Source organism: Megascapheus bottae, chromosome 20 (assembly GCF_031878675.1).
Source record: "Megascapheus bottae isolate mThoBot1 chromosome 20, mThoBot2.hap1, whole genome shotgun sequence".
Classification (NCBI taxonomy): domain Eukaryota; kingdom Metazoa; phylum Chordata; class Mammalia; order Rodentia; family Geomyidae; genus Megascapheus; species Megascapheus bottae.
In genome coordinates this window covers 1321831-1334862 of record NC_143528.1, presented here as the reverse complement: position 1 = coordinate 1334862, position 13032 = coordinate 1321831, and the positions used below count along the sequence as shown (strand labels likewise).

General features: G+C 38.8%; 1 non-coding gene across 1 annotated transcript; it reads right to left on the bottom strand.

Annotated features, from left to right (window-relative positions):
• Positions 1-6609: 6609 nt before the first annotated feature.
• On the bottom strand, positions 6610-6775 carry LOC150049062 (U1 spliceosomal RNA). Its single transcript, XR_016539067.1, has one exon. It is a non-coding gene; the product is annotated as a U1 spliceosomal RNA (small nuclear RNA).
• Positions 6776-13032: the final 6257 nt, after the last annotated feature.

Sequence of the window (13032 nt, the reverse complement as noted above, 5' to 3'; positions counted from 1 at the left end):
GTGGCCTAATTTTCTATGTGAGCCCATAGTTTAATCTCACAATAGGTGTGAGATCAAAATGCGATTGTAGTCCCTTTTGGAGTGTGAGATCAAAATGGGTGTGAAGTCAAAAATGGAATTGAGACTTTAATTTGTATGAGTTCCAGTGGGTATGAAGTCCTATTGGGTGTGAGGCCCCAATGGGTGTGAGATGCTAATGGATAAGAGGTCATGAGGTCACAGTGGCTGCAAGACTACAATGTTTGAGGTCCTAATGGCTCTGAAGTCACAATTGGTATAAGGTCAAAATTGTTGAGGGCCTTATAGGCGTGTGGTTGCAATAGGTTAAAGAAGATTTTAGGGGCCAGGAGTTTGGCCTAGTGGTAGAGTTCTTGCCTAGGATGCATGAAGACCTGGGTTCAATTCCTCGGTACCACATACATAACGATGCTGTGGCTGAAGTGGTAGAGCCTTAAGAAAACCCAGGGACAGTGCTCAGACCCTGAGCCTACGCCCAGGACTGGGGAAAAAAAAAAAGGGTCGTAACAGTTGTGAAGTCACAGTAGGTATGAAGTCATAATGATTGTGTGGACACAATAGATACACAAATATAAATCCCTAGTGTGGGGGCTGGGAGTTTGGCCTAGTGGTAGAGTGCTTGCCTAGCATGCACGAAGACCCGGGTTCGATTCCTCGGTACCACATACATAGAAAAAAGCTGGAAGTGGTGCTGAGGCTCAAGTGGTAGAGCTCTAGCCTTGAGAAAGTCCAAGGACAGTGCTCAAGCCCTGAGCTCAAGCCCAGGACTGGCAAAAAATAAAAAAATAAATCCCTAGTGTGGTTACAATGGACTTGACGTTCTAATGAGAGAGGTTTCAGTGGGCGTAAGGTGACAGTGTGTGGTACAAGTTGGTGTGAGATTACAATGTGCATGAAATGCAAATGGACATGAGGTCCAAACTGAAGCTGTGAGTCACAATGAGTGTGAGTTCTCAATGGAAGATATGAGTTCACAATGGGAAAAAGGTCTTAGTGGGTATTTACCTAGAGGGTGATTACAAAGGTTATGAATTCAAAGGAGCATGAAGTCTTATGGGTGGGAGATCACAATGGCTGTGATGTGCTATTGGGTGTGAGGTCACAGTGGGCATGAGGTCACAAAGGACATGAGAACACAATGGGAACAAAGCTCTACTGTGGTCATAGTAGGTGTGAGTTCACAAATAATATGAGGTCATAAAGGATGTGAGGTCCTAAAGTGTATGTAGTTTCCTAATAAGTGCAAAGGCAAAATGTGTGAGAAGTTCTACTGAGTGTGTGATCCCAATGAATTTAAAGTAAAATGTTGTGAAGTCAAATGTATGTGTTTCTATTGGATTTGAGCTCACAGTGGTGTGAAGTCACAACAGGGTTAAGATCACAATGGGTATTTGAGGTCACAACGGAAATGAAGTCATAATGAATGTGAGAATGTGAGGTCACAATCATTGTGATCTCATAATCAGAATGAGTTCCTATTGGATGCAAACTAATATTAGTTTGATGTCACAATAGATGTGAAATCTTAATGGGTTTGAGTTCTTAATGGGTTTTGGGTCACAGTGAGTGTGATATCTTAATAGGTTGTGAAGTCATAATGTTCATGAGGTCCTAATGGTTATAAAGTCCTACTGTGTGTGAGGACACAGTGGATATGAATTCCTATTGGATATGGGGTCACAATGAACTGGAGTTCAAAGTGGGTATGAAGTCACCATGAATGTGATGTTAAAATAGGGGTGAGATTACATCAATATCCCAATATCATTCTTTAAAGAAATAGAAGAGGCAATCCAAAATTTCATATGGAATAATAAAAGACCCCGTATAGCGAAAACACTTCTTAGCAGAAAAAACAGCGCTGGAGGAATTTCAATTCCAAACTTTAGACTCTATTACAGAGCTATAATTCTCAAAACAGCTTGGTACTGGCACAGGAACAGGCCTGAAGACCAATGGAATAGAACTGAGGACCCAGATATTAAACCACAGACCTATGGCCACCTAATCTTTGACAAGGGAGCCAAAAAAAATAGAATGGAAGAAAGACAGCCTCTTCAACAAGTGGTGCTGGCAGAACTGGTTAAGCACCTGCAGAAAACTAAAGTTGGATCCTTCTTTGTCACCCTGCACTAGAATTAACTCCAAATGGATCAAAGACCTCGAGGTAGAAGCCGACACACTGAAAACTTTACAAGAAGGAATAAGAGATACACTAGGCTTCCTTGGCACAGGTCGAAACTTTCTCAATAAAGACCAAGAAACACCACAAATCAGAGAAAGGCTGGATAAGTGGGACTGCATTAAACTGCAGAGCTTCCGTATGGCAAAGGACATAGCTAGTAAATTAATTAGGAAGCCTACAGAATGGGAGAAGATCTTCACCAACCAAACAACGGACAAAGGCCTCATATCTAAAATATATCAACAGCTCAAAAAATTGAATCACTCCAAAACTAATCTCCAAAGTAACAACCATCCCATTAAAAGATGGGCCAAACAGTGATTGTAAATAGAGATTCCCTCCTTGAACACTTGTTTGTTAAACTTGTCATTTAAAATATGATGTAAAAATCAATGTTAATAAATTCTCTAATAAAAAAATAACAACAACAAAAAAAGATGGGCCAAAGACTTAAAGAGAGTCTTCTCTGAAGAAGAAACAAAATGGCCTATAGACACATGAAGAAATGCTCAACAGCTCTGGTCATAAAAGAAATGCAAATCAAAACAACTCTAAGATTCCACCTCACTCCAGTTAGAATGGCCAGGATCATGAAAACTAATAACAGATGCTGGAGGGGATGTGGCCAGGAGGGATCACTACTACACTGTTGGTGGGAGTGCAAACTTGTTCAACCATTATGGAAAGCAGTGTCAATTCCTCAAAAGACTAAACATAGAGCCCCCCTATGACCTAGCAATTCCATTACTAGGCATTTACCCAATTGTCCAGAAACAAGGACATACTAAATCCACTACCACAACGATGTTCATTGCAGCACTGTTTACCATAGCAAAGATATGGAACTAACCCAGATGTCCCTCAGTTGATGAGCGGATCAACAAGATGTGGTATTTGTACACAATGGAATTCTATGCTGCTGTCAGAAAGAATGACATTGCCCCATTTGTTAGGATATGGAAAGACTTAGAAAAAATCATATTAAGAGAAGTAAGCCAGACTCAAAGGAACATAGGCTCAATGGTTTCCCTCATTTGTCATAATCAGTAGAAACCTTGGGCTTTCCTAGCAGAGATTTGCAATAGAGCAAAACCTAGATACATAAGGCCATATAGTATGACGCTAAATGAAAGGACCTCTAGGATATAGAAACAAAAGCCATATAACGAGTGATTGTTGTCCTTAATGTACTATGTTATCTCTCATCTCTTTTTCTGTCCCTTGGTTATCTCATATTGTTACAGTATCTCACTTTGTTATCTGATATATTGGATATATTTGTATTTGGTTATTTGAAATTGGATACGGAAGGGGGGAAAACAAGATGAGGGGTGGGGCGGGGAGGGAAATGGGGACCAAGACATGAGAAAGGGTATCAATGTATGTGAATTCATGTACCTTCTACATGGCAAATACAATGTAACCCTTCTATCAATTACAATAAAAATATATGAAAGAAAAAAATAGGGGTGAGATCAAAATGTATGAGGTGATATTCTATAGACATAATGTTTTATTACATAGATCAATGCTTAATTTTAATTATGTTCTAAAACCTAAGTGCCAGTGATTGCATACAGAGATTCCCTTCTTAAATACTTGTTTGTTAAACATGACATTTGAAATATGATGTAAAAATCAATGTTAATAAATTCTTTAATAAAAAATGTATGAGGTGGGAGGTGACATTATATCTCAATGTTGTAATTCATATTTCCACAATGCCAGTAATATATAATATTTTTATATTCCATATACTTATTGGGCTCATTCCTCTCTTGGTGTCCCTCTGTCTCTCTCCCTCATATTTCGGGGCCATGCACTTGCTGGGAAAAAGCTAAATCACTTGAGTCATATTCCAGTCATTTTCCTTTTCGTTTCTTTTTCATACAGTGCTTTTTGGCTAGTAGGAACCTGGTACTGCAATTCTTCTCATGTTTGCAATCACTCCCTAATATCTTCTTAACTTTTTCTAAGGCTGGCCTCAAACCATGGTCCTCCTGTCTTAGTCTCACTAGTAGCTAGGATTACAAATGTGAACCACTATGCCCATCTTACTAGCATTATTTTTTAATTTTTTTATTGTAATCCATAGACGGGTTACAGTTATATTTACCAGATAGAAGGAGCATTACTTCACATACACTGATACCTTTTCTTATGTTTTGTCCCCATTTCCCTCTGGTATTATTATCATTAGTATTAGCTCTTATTTAGAGAAATGATTATTTCCACCTCTGGATATTGTGAAGAACACTGCCATGACCATAGTTGTACAAATGTCTATTTAAAGTAAAATTTAACGAAGCATAATTTACGTAGGGTAAAATTTACCTATGTTTTTGTACAGAAAGCCTTTGTGTCCCCTCAAAGCCTGTCTCACCTCAATCCTAGGCAGTCCCATGTGCTTTTGTTAGTGAATTAGTTTTTCCTTTGGAAAAGCTTCACATATAGATACTGAAAATATTCTTCCAAATGTGGCTTCTTTGACCTGACCACATGCTTCTGAGATCCATTCATTCATGTGTCCATTGCAAGCAGCATCCCATTAGATGGATAGCCCATGTGAAGTCCACTCTCCACAATCTTCCCAGGATTGATCATTTGTGAATCAAACTGCGACTGTGTACTGTAGAAGTCTCTGTGTCCATGTAGCTACCATTTCTCTTAGCTAAATACTAACAAGCAATTATTTGGTGAATGTAGTAAGTTTAGGTTTAACTTGTGGGCAAGTGTGTGTGCGAGCACTCACCACTACTGGGCTTGAACTCAGGGCCTGGATACTATCCTTTAGCTTTTTATTTTTTTTTTGTGGTTCAGGGTTGACGTTCTATTACTTGAGTCACAGCTCCATTTCTGGATTGGAGCTGGTTAATTGGAGATAAGAGCCTCAGATTTTCCTGCCTCAGTTGGCATGCAACTGTGATCCTCAGATTTCAGCTTCCTAAGAAGCTAGGATTACAGGTGTGAGCTACTGGCACCCAGTTTAGGTTTAACTTACTAAGAAACTGCCAAAATGTTTTACAGGGTAATTGTATCATTTTAAATTCCATGGAAATATATGCACATTCAAATTGTTCCATAAGGTACATGATTCAATTTCTAGCACTGAAAAATTCCACACACAAAATGTAATAAAATGCAGGTTGGGCTGGGAGTTTGGCCTAGTGGTAGAATGCTTGCCCAGCATGCAAATAGACTCAGGTTCAATTCCTCAGAACCACATACATAGAAAAAAGCTGGAAAGGGTGCTATGGCTCAAGTGGTAGAGTGGTAGCACTGCCCAAGGACAGTGCTCAAGCCCAGAGATCAAGCCCCAGGACTGGCAAAAAACATGCAGGTCAAAGTGTTAGTGGCTTATGCCTATAATCCCAGGAACTTGTGAGGTAGAGATTAGAAGAATCATAGTTAAAAGTCAGCCAAAGCTGAATTAATTCCAACAATAGTCTAATGAGAGTACAGCCTCTGAGCTAAAGAGACTTCAAAGAGAGCACTCAAATCCAAATCAAGGAGGTAAAGAAGTCTATATAATATGTAAAACAATAGATGTAAGCCATCAAAAATGACCAACTAGAAGGGAGGGAGATGAAAATCAAAGTAGAAAGTATTGATAGCAGGTTACATGATGCAGAAGAATCTCCAAATAGCCTAAAGTTTATAATGACCCAAAATTTAGTCAAAACAAGTCCAAGAAATATGACAGATCTCTTCAGGAGCTACAAGATACCATTAGGAAGCCAAATTTAAAGCTAATCTATATTGAGGAGGGACTGGAGAAAGAGGTCAATGGTATTGGAAATATACTTCAGGGAATCATCTCAGAGAACTTCCCAAATATCCAGATACTAGAAGCTGACCTGACCAGAAAAGGACATCCCACTGCCACATTATAACCCATACAGGATCCATAGAGACCAAGGAAAGGATCCTGCAAACGGCCACGGAGAAGAGAACAATCACCTATAAAAAGAAAACCAATCAGAATAACCACAGATTTCTCAGCAGAGACCATGCAAGCTAGAAGAGCTTGGAATGATGTATGTCATGCCCCAAGACAAATAACTATCACCTAAGAATGCTGTACCCAGCTAAGCTCTCATTCATAGCTGAGGGAAAAATAAAAACCTTCCACAAAAGGAAATGTTGAAACTATATCCTGACCAAACCAGCTTTACAGAAAATTCTCAAAAATGTTCTACACATTGAAAATCAACATAAACGTGATATTAACAGAGAAATGGAACCAAAAAGCAGACCAGATAATTACAGTAACAAAAGTTACAGGCCCTAAGGAAATAGGAGAAATGGCAGGAACTAGTAAACATTTTTCAATCCTAACCCTCAATATCAATAGACTTATCTCTCTACTTTTAAATTTTATTTATTTAATTATTTCTTTATTTAACCAGGGTAGAGTACGTATGCAGTCTCCCTACTACCACAAATTATGCAGTCGAGTTTCTCCCATGTGGACAAATCACAGAGGTCAGCGTGTCCCAAGTGCAAATGGACACAGTTCACCCTGAGAAAACCACCTGCATGATCGTGGCATTGCCCCTGCCAAGTCAGCATATTTTTGTTTGTTTAACTCTCTAATTAATTGACATAGACTGACTAGTTGGATCAAAAAGCAAGCTCCATCTTTTTGCTGTCTTCAAGAGACACATTTTGCCCTGAAGAAACAAATGTATTCTGAGAGGCTGGAATAAAATCGATTAAGCTAATTGACCCCATAAACAGGCTGGAGTTGCCATCCTCACATCAGATAAAATAGACTTCAAACTAAAATTAGAGAGAAGAGACAAAGAAGGTTATTACATACTACTAAAGGGAGGACATAACCATCCTAAATATCCACACACCAACTACTGGAGCAATCAACTTCATCAAACTTTACTTACACTAACACCACACATAGATCCAAACACAGTGATTGTTGGTAACACACCACTGTCACCTCTGGATAGATCAACCAGGCAAATACTCAACAGAGAAATAGAATTGAACAACTGCATGGACCAACTAGACCTAACTCTGCAGATGCAGAGTTTCCAACTAGCAACACCAGAATATATGTTTTTTTTTTCATCAGTGCATGGAACATTTTCTAAAATAGACCACATTTTAGGGGATAAAGCAAATTCAGAAACAGTGAAATTATTCCCTGCATTCTCTCAGACCACAATGGCAGAAAATCGGAACTCAAAAATCAATCTCCACCAGGAAAACCCTGTAACTCATGGAGATTGAACAACACATTGGGTTGTTCACCAATGGGTCATCGAGATCAGAACAGAAATTCAACAGCTTATGAAATTTAACAAAAAAGGAGCACATACAATACCAGCTCCTTTGGGACACGGCAAAGGCAGTTCTCAGAGGAAAATTTATAGCTCTGACTGCCTACATTAATAAATTGGAAAAATCACAAACCAATAATTTAATGGTGCACCTTAAACTTTTGGAATAAGAGCAAGAAACCAACCCCAACCCAGTAGAAGGAAGCAAATTATTAAAATCAAAGCAGAATTAAATGGATTGGAGTCCAAAAAACGTATAGAAAGAATCAACAAAACAAGGAGTTGGTTCTTTGAAAAAAATTAACAAAATTGACAGACCCTTAGCAAATCTTACTAAAAAAGGAAGGGAGCATGCCCAAATAAACAAAATCACAGATGAGACTGGAAATATCATGTCAGAAATTACCAAGATCCAGAGCACCATAAAGGACTACTTTTCAAACCCCTTTATGCCAACATAAATGGCATAATGGCATATAATGGACGAATTTCTAGTCAATATTGACATATCTAAACTCAACCAAGAAGATCTAAGCCAACTAAACAGACCCATTTCAAATAATGAAATAGAAATGGCAATAAGTGACCTCCCATCCAAGAAAAGCCCAGGACCTGATGGATTCACAGCTGAATTCTTTAAGGCCTTCAAAGCAGAGCGCACACCAAAACTCTTCAAACTCTTTCATAAGATTGAAATCAAAGGCTCTCTACCAAACTCATTGTATGAAGCCAGCATAACCCTCATCCCAAAACCAGACAGGGACTCATCAAAGAAAGAGAACTACAGACCCATTTCTTTGATGAACATTGGTGCAAAACTTCTCAACAAAATACTGGCCAATCAACTTCAACAAATCATCAAAAAAGTATGCACAGGATTCATCACGGGGATGCAAAGCTGGTTCATTATACACAAGTCAATTAATACAACCCATCACATCAGTAGGAGCAAGAACAAGAATCACATGATATGTCAATAGATTCTGAAAAGGTATTTGCCAAGATCCACCACCCTTTTATGCTAAAAGCTCTAGTGAAACTAGGAATCCATGGAACATTCCTCAGTATAATAAAGGGTGTGTATGACAAACCCACAGCTAGCATTATACTTAATGGCAAAAAGCTAAATCCATTTCCTCTAAAATCAGGAATGAGACAAGGATGCCCACTCTCTCCATTCCTCTTTAACATAGTATTAGAATTCCTAGCCAGAGCAATAAGGCAAGAAGCAAGCATAAAGGGGATCCAAATAGGGAAAGAGGAAGTGAAACTTTCCCTCTTTGCAGATGACATGATTCTGCATTTAAAGAACCCTATAGACTCCACACCCAAGTTACTTAAGCTGATTTGAAACTTTGGCAAGGTAGCAGGGTATAAAACTAACCCTCAAAAATAAAATGCTTTCCTGAATGTCAATAATGAGAAATGAGGGGCAGAAATCAGGAAAGCAATTCCTTTTTGCAATAACCTCAAAGAAAATAAAATACTTAGGAATTAACTAAGGATGTAAAGGACCTTTATGATGTAAACTTTAAAAACTTGAAAAAAGGAAATTACAGTATAACTCAGAAAGTGGAGAAACCTCCCATGCTCCTGGATTAGAAGAACTAACAGTGAAAATAGCAATCCTGACAAGGGCTATCTACAAATTCAATGCAATGCCCATCGATATCCCAAAGTCATTCTTTAAGGAAATAGGAGAAGCAATCCAAAAATTCATATGGAATAATAAAAGACCCTGTATAGAAAAAAAAATACTTAGTAGAAAGAACAGTGCTGGAGGAATATCAACACCAAACTTTAGGCTCTATTACAGAGCTATAGTAATCAAAAAAGGTTGGTACTGCCACAAGAACAGGCCTGAGGACCAATGGAATAGAAATGAAGACCCAGAAATCAAGCCACAGACCAATGACCACATAATCTTTGATAAATAGGATGGAAGAAAGACAGCCTCTTCAACAAGTGGTGCTGGCAGAATTGCAAAGAGGGAATGTTTCACTTTCTCTTTCCCTATTTGGATTCCCTTTCTGTTTGTTTCTTGCATTATTGTTTTGACTAGGAATTCTAATACTATATTGAAGAGAAGTGGAAACTTCTACAAGTTTTAAATGTTTTTTTTCTTATTTATCTCATTGTTTTAGAAGTAATATACAGCGCTGGGTTACCTTTACATACATCAGGTGATAGATACATTTTCTTCCACATAATGTCATTTGTTTCCTCATTCTTTCCCATTCCCTCCCTCCAATTTCTACTCAAAAGTTGAATCACTTTCATCAATGTCCAGTGAGTTCCACTGCTATACTTTTCACCCTTTACCCGAGTTCTGTGCTCTCCCACACCTTCCAACATATGCGCATGTGAATACAGAATACTTAGAAAAAGCAAACAAACAGAACCTCAAAAAAAAAGTCTTTCGTTTCTATTATCTTTGGAGTTGGTTTCAGTATGTATATTATTTTATATACATATGAAAAGGTGCAGTGTGTTGGCTCACACCTGTAATCCTAGCTACTCAGGAGACTGAGATCTGAGGATCACAGTTCAAAGCCAGCCCTTGCACTAAAGACTGTGAGACTCTTCTCTCCAATTAATCACTAGAAAATGGGAAGTGGGGCTGTGATTCAAGGGGCAGGGCAGTTAGCCTTGTGCTAAAGAACTCAGAGACAGTGCCCAGGCCCAGGGGGAGGGCAGTAGCCTTGAGCTGAAGAGCTCAGAGACATCATCCAGGCCCTGAGTTCAAGCCCCATGACCCACAAAAGAAGAAAGCAAGAAAGAAGGAAAGAAAGAAGGAAGGAAGGAAGGAAGGAAGGAAGGAAGGAAGGAAGGAAGGAAGGAAGGAAAAGAAAGAAAGAAAGAAAGAAAGAAAGAAAGAAAGAAAGAAAGAAAGAAAGAAAGAAAGAAAAGGTGCTTGGGCATTGCATATTTATGATTCTCCCCTAAGACTATCCTCTTTTTGTCTCACTGTATGTGTCTAGAATTCTGTGTAATTTGTCATATCTCAGAGCATTTTAAATTTCTGCTTATCAGGGAGAATATGTGCCATTTGTCTCTCTGGTCTTGGCTTTCCTTGCTTAACATGATTTGTTCTAGTACCATCCATTTCACTGCAGATTTTATTCTTTCTAATGGCTGCGTAAAAATCCATTGTATAAAGGTACATTCATCTATTGTTGGACATCTGGGTTGTTTCCTTGTCTTGGCTATTGTGAATAGTGCAGCAATGAACATGGATGTGTAGGTGTCCTTATAGTATCTTGGCTCATGATGCTCAGGTCCTTCGGAGTGGTATGGATGGGAAGGCAGGGAAGATCTATGTTGTTTTTTGAGGAATCTCCCGAGTGGTTTAATTAGTTTACATTCCCACCAACAATACAGTAGGGTTTCGTCCCCTCTCCCCCACATCCCCACCAGCATTTGTCATTGTCAGAATTTAAAATGTTGGCCAGTCTAACTGGGGTAAGATGGTATCTCATGGTTGCTTTTGTTTTTGTTTTTTCCAATCCTGGGACTTGAATTCAGGGACTGGGCACTGTCCTTGGGCTTTTTCAAGGCTAGAGCTCTACTACCTGAGCCACAGCACCACTTCTGGCTTTTTTCTAAGTATGTGGTATGGATGAATCAAACTCCAGTCTTCGTGCATGCTAGGCAAGCATTCTACCACTAGCCCATGCTCCCAGCCCCCTAATGGTTGTTTTGATTCACATTTCCTTTATGGTCAGTGATGACAACCATTTCTTCATGTGTTTCTTGACCATTCTTACTTCTTCTGGGAAGTCTCTTCTTAACTTCCTTGCCCATTTAGCAATTAGTGCATTAAGTTTTGGAGGGGTTAGTTTCTTGAGTCTGTGTTGGATGTTAGACTTTTTTCTGATGCAATACCAGTAAAGATCTTTTCCCAATTGGTTGGTTATCTTTCTAGTTTAGTAAATATGCCCTTAGCTATGCAGAAAAAAATTTATTTTAATGTAATCGCACTTGTCAAGTCTCTCTACTGTTTGTATCCCCTGGGAACAGGGATTCAGGAAGTTCCTGCCTCTACTTATAAGGGTTTGTTTTTTGTTTTGTTTTGTTTTGTTTTTTGTCATGGGGCTTGAACTCTGGGCCTGGGTACTGTCTCTCAGCTCTTCAGATCAAGGTTACCACCCTAGCCCTTGCTCTATAGTGCCACTTCCTCTACCTATAAGTTCTAATGTCTCTCTTACTCTCTCTTGCAGTAGTTTCAAAGTTTGGGGTCTGATATTGAGGTCTCTGATCCACTTCGAATTGACATTGTTATTTTTGAGATAGGGTCTTATTTTTTTTTTTTACCCAGGCTCACCTGAACCATAATGCTATTTTTAGCTTCCCAATGCCATAGATAGGGTAATGGGTGAATGCCACTATGCCCATTTTTCCATTGAGATGAGGAGTTTGCAAATTTCTTTTGCCCTGACTGACTCCAAATCACTGATCCTCCTTTTCTCTGCTTCCAGCATAGCTGGGATAACAAGCACATATCACTATGCCCAACTATTTGTCTTGAGAACATTTTTTCCCAGGCTAATCCTGGAACATGATCCTCACCATCTCTGCCTCCTGAGTAGCTAGGGTCACTCCATATACTATACTGCCTTCCTTCTTTTTTTCTGTACTGAAGATTGAACTTGAGGCCTCACACTTGCTACTCAGGTACTGTACTTGCAGGTAGAGACTGGAGTCACACTTCCTCTTTTAAGCATTGGCTATTTTCAAGGTAAAATTGTCACTTATTTCCAGGCCAGCATGGATAGCAATCTTATTTGCATTTTCCCATGTCATGAGATTGCATCAAACTAACTTTGAATTGTCTAGCCTTGAACCATGATCTTCCACCCATCTCTGCCTCCCAAACAGCTGGGATTTCAGAACTGAGCCACTATGCCTCACTCTCACTGTACTTTTAATAGGATTACTTCCTTGGCCTCTAAAAGTTTTTCTTGCAAGTTTCTTATGATTCAGCTTTCAGATTAATACCTTCCAAGGAACAAATTGAATATATTGTTTCAGTTAATTCCACTTCGATGAAAACTTTGATATTTTGTAATTACTCTATTTTACAAGGTCTTTGCCTATAGAAAAGCCTTTCTCTTGTTAATACAACTTTTCATTGTTTTGGAAGAATTCTGCTCAAATTTAGCCACTGTCATATCATTGACTACAACTGCTTTATTAACCTTATTTACAAAGAAATTTAAATTAATTTTACTAAATGTCATAAATCAATTATACAATGAAGACTTGCTTGTGTATGAGGCTGAGCCTCAATCCTTACAAAGAAGTTTTATGTACAAACATTTTACTCACCTGAGATTCTAAACTGATGATATAGATTTAAAGGTTTTATAGGGAATTGTCAGAGATAAGATTCTGGGTCTCAAAAAACTTTTAAGAAGCCGGGTACTGGTGGCTCATGCCTGTAATCCTAGCTACTCAGGAGTGTGAGATCTGAGGATTGCAGTTCTAAGCCAGTCCAGGCATGAAAGTCTGTGAGACTCTTATGTCCAA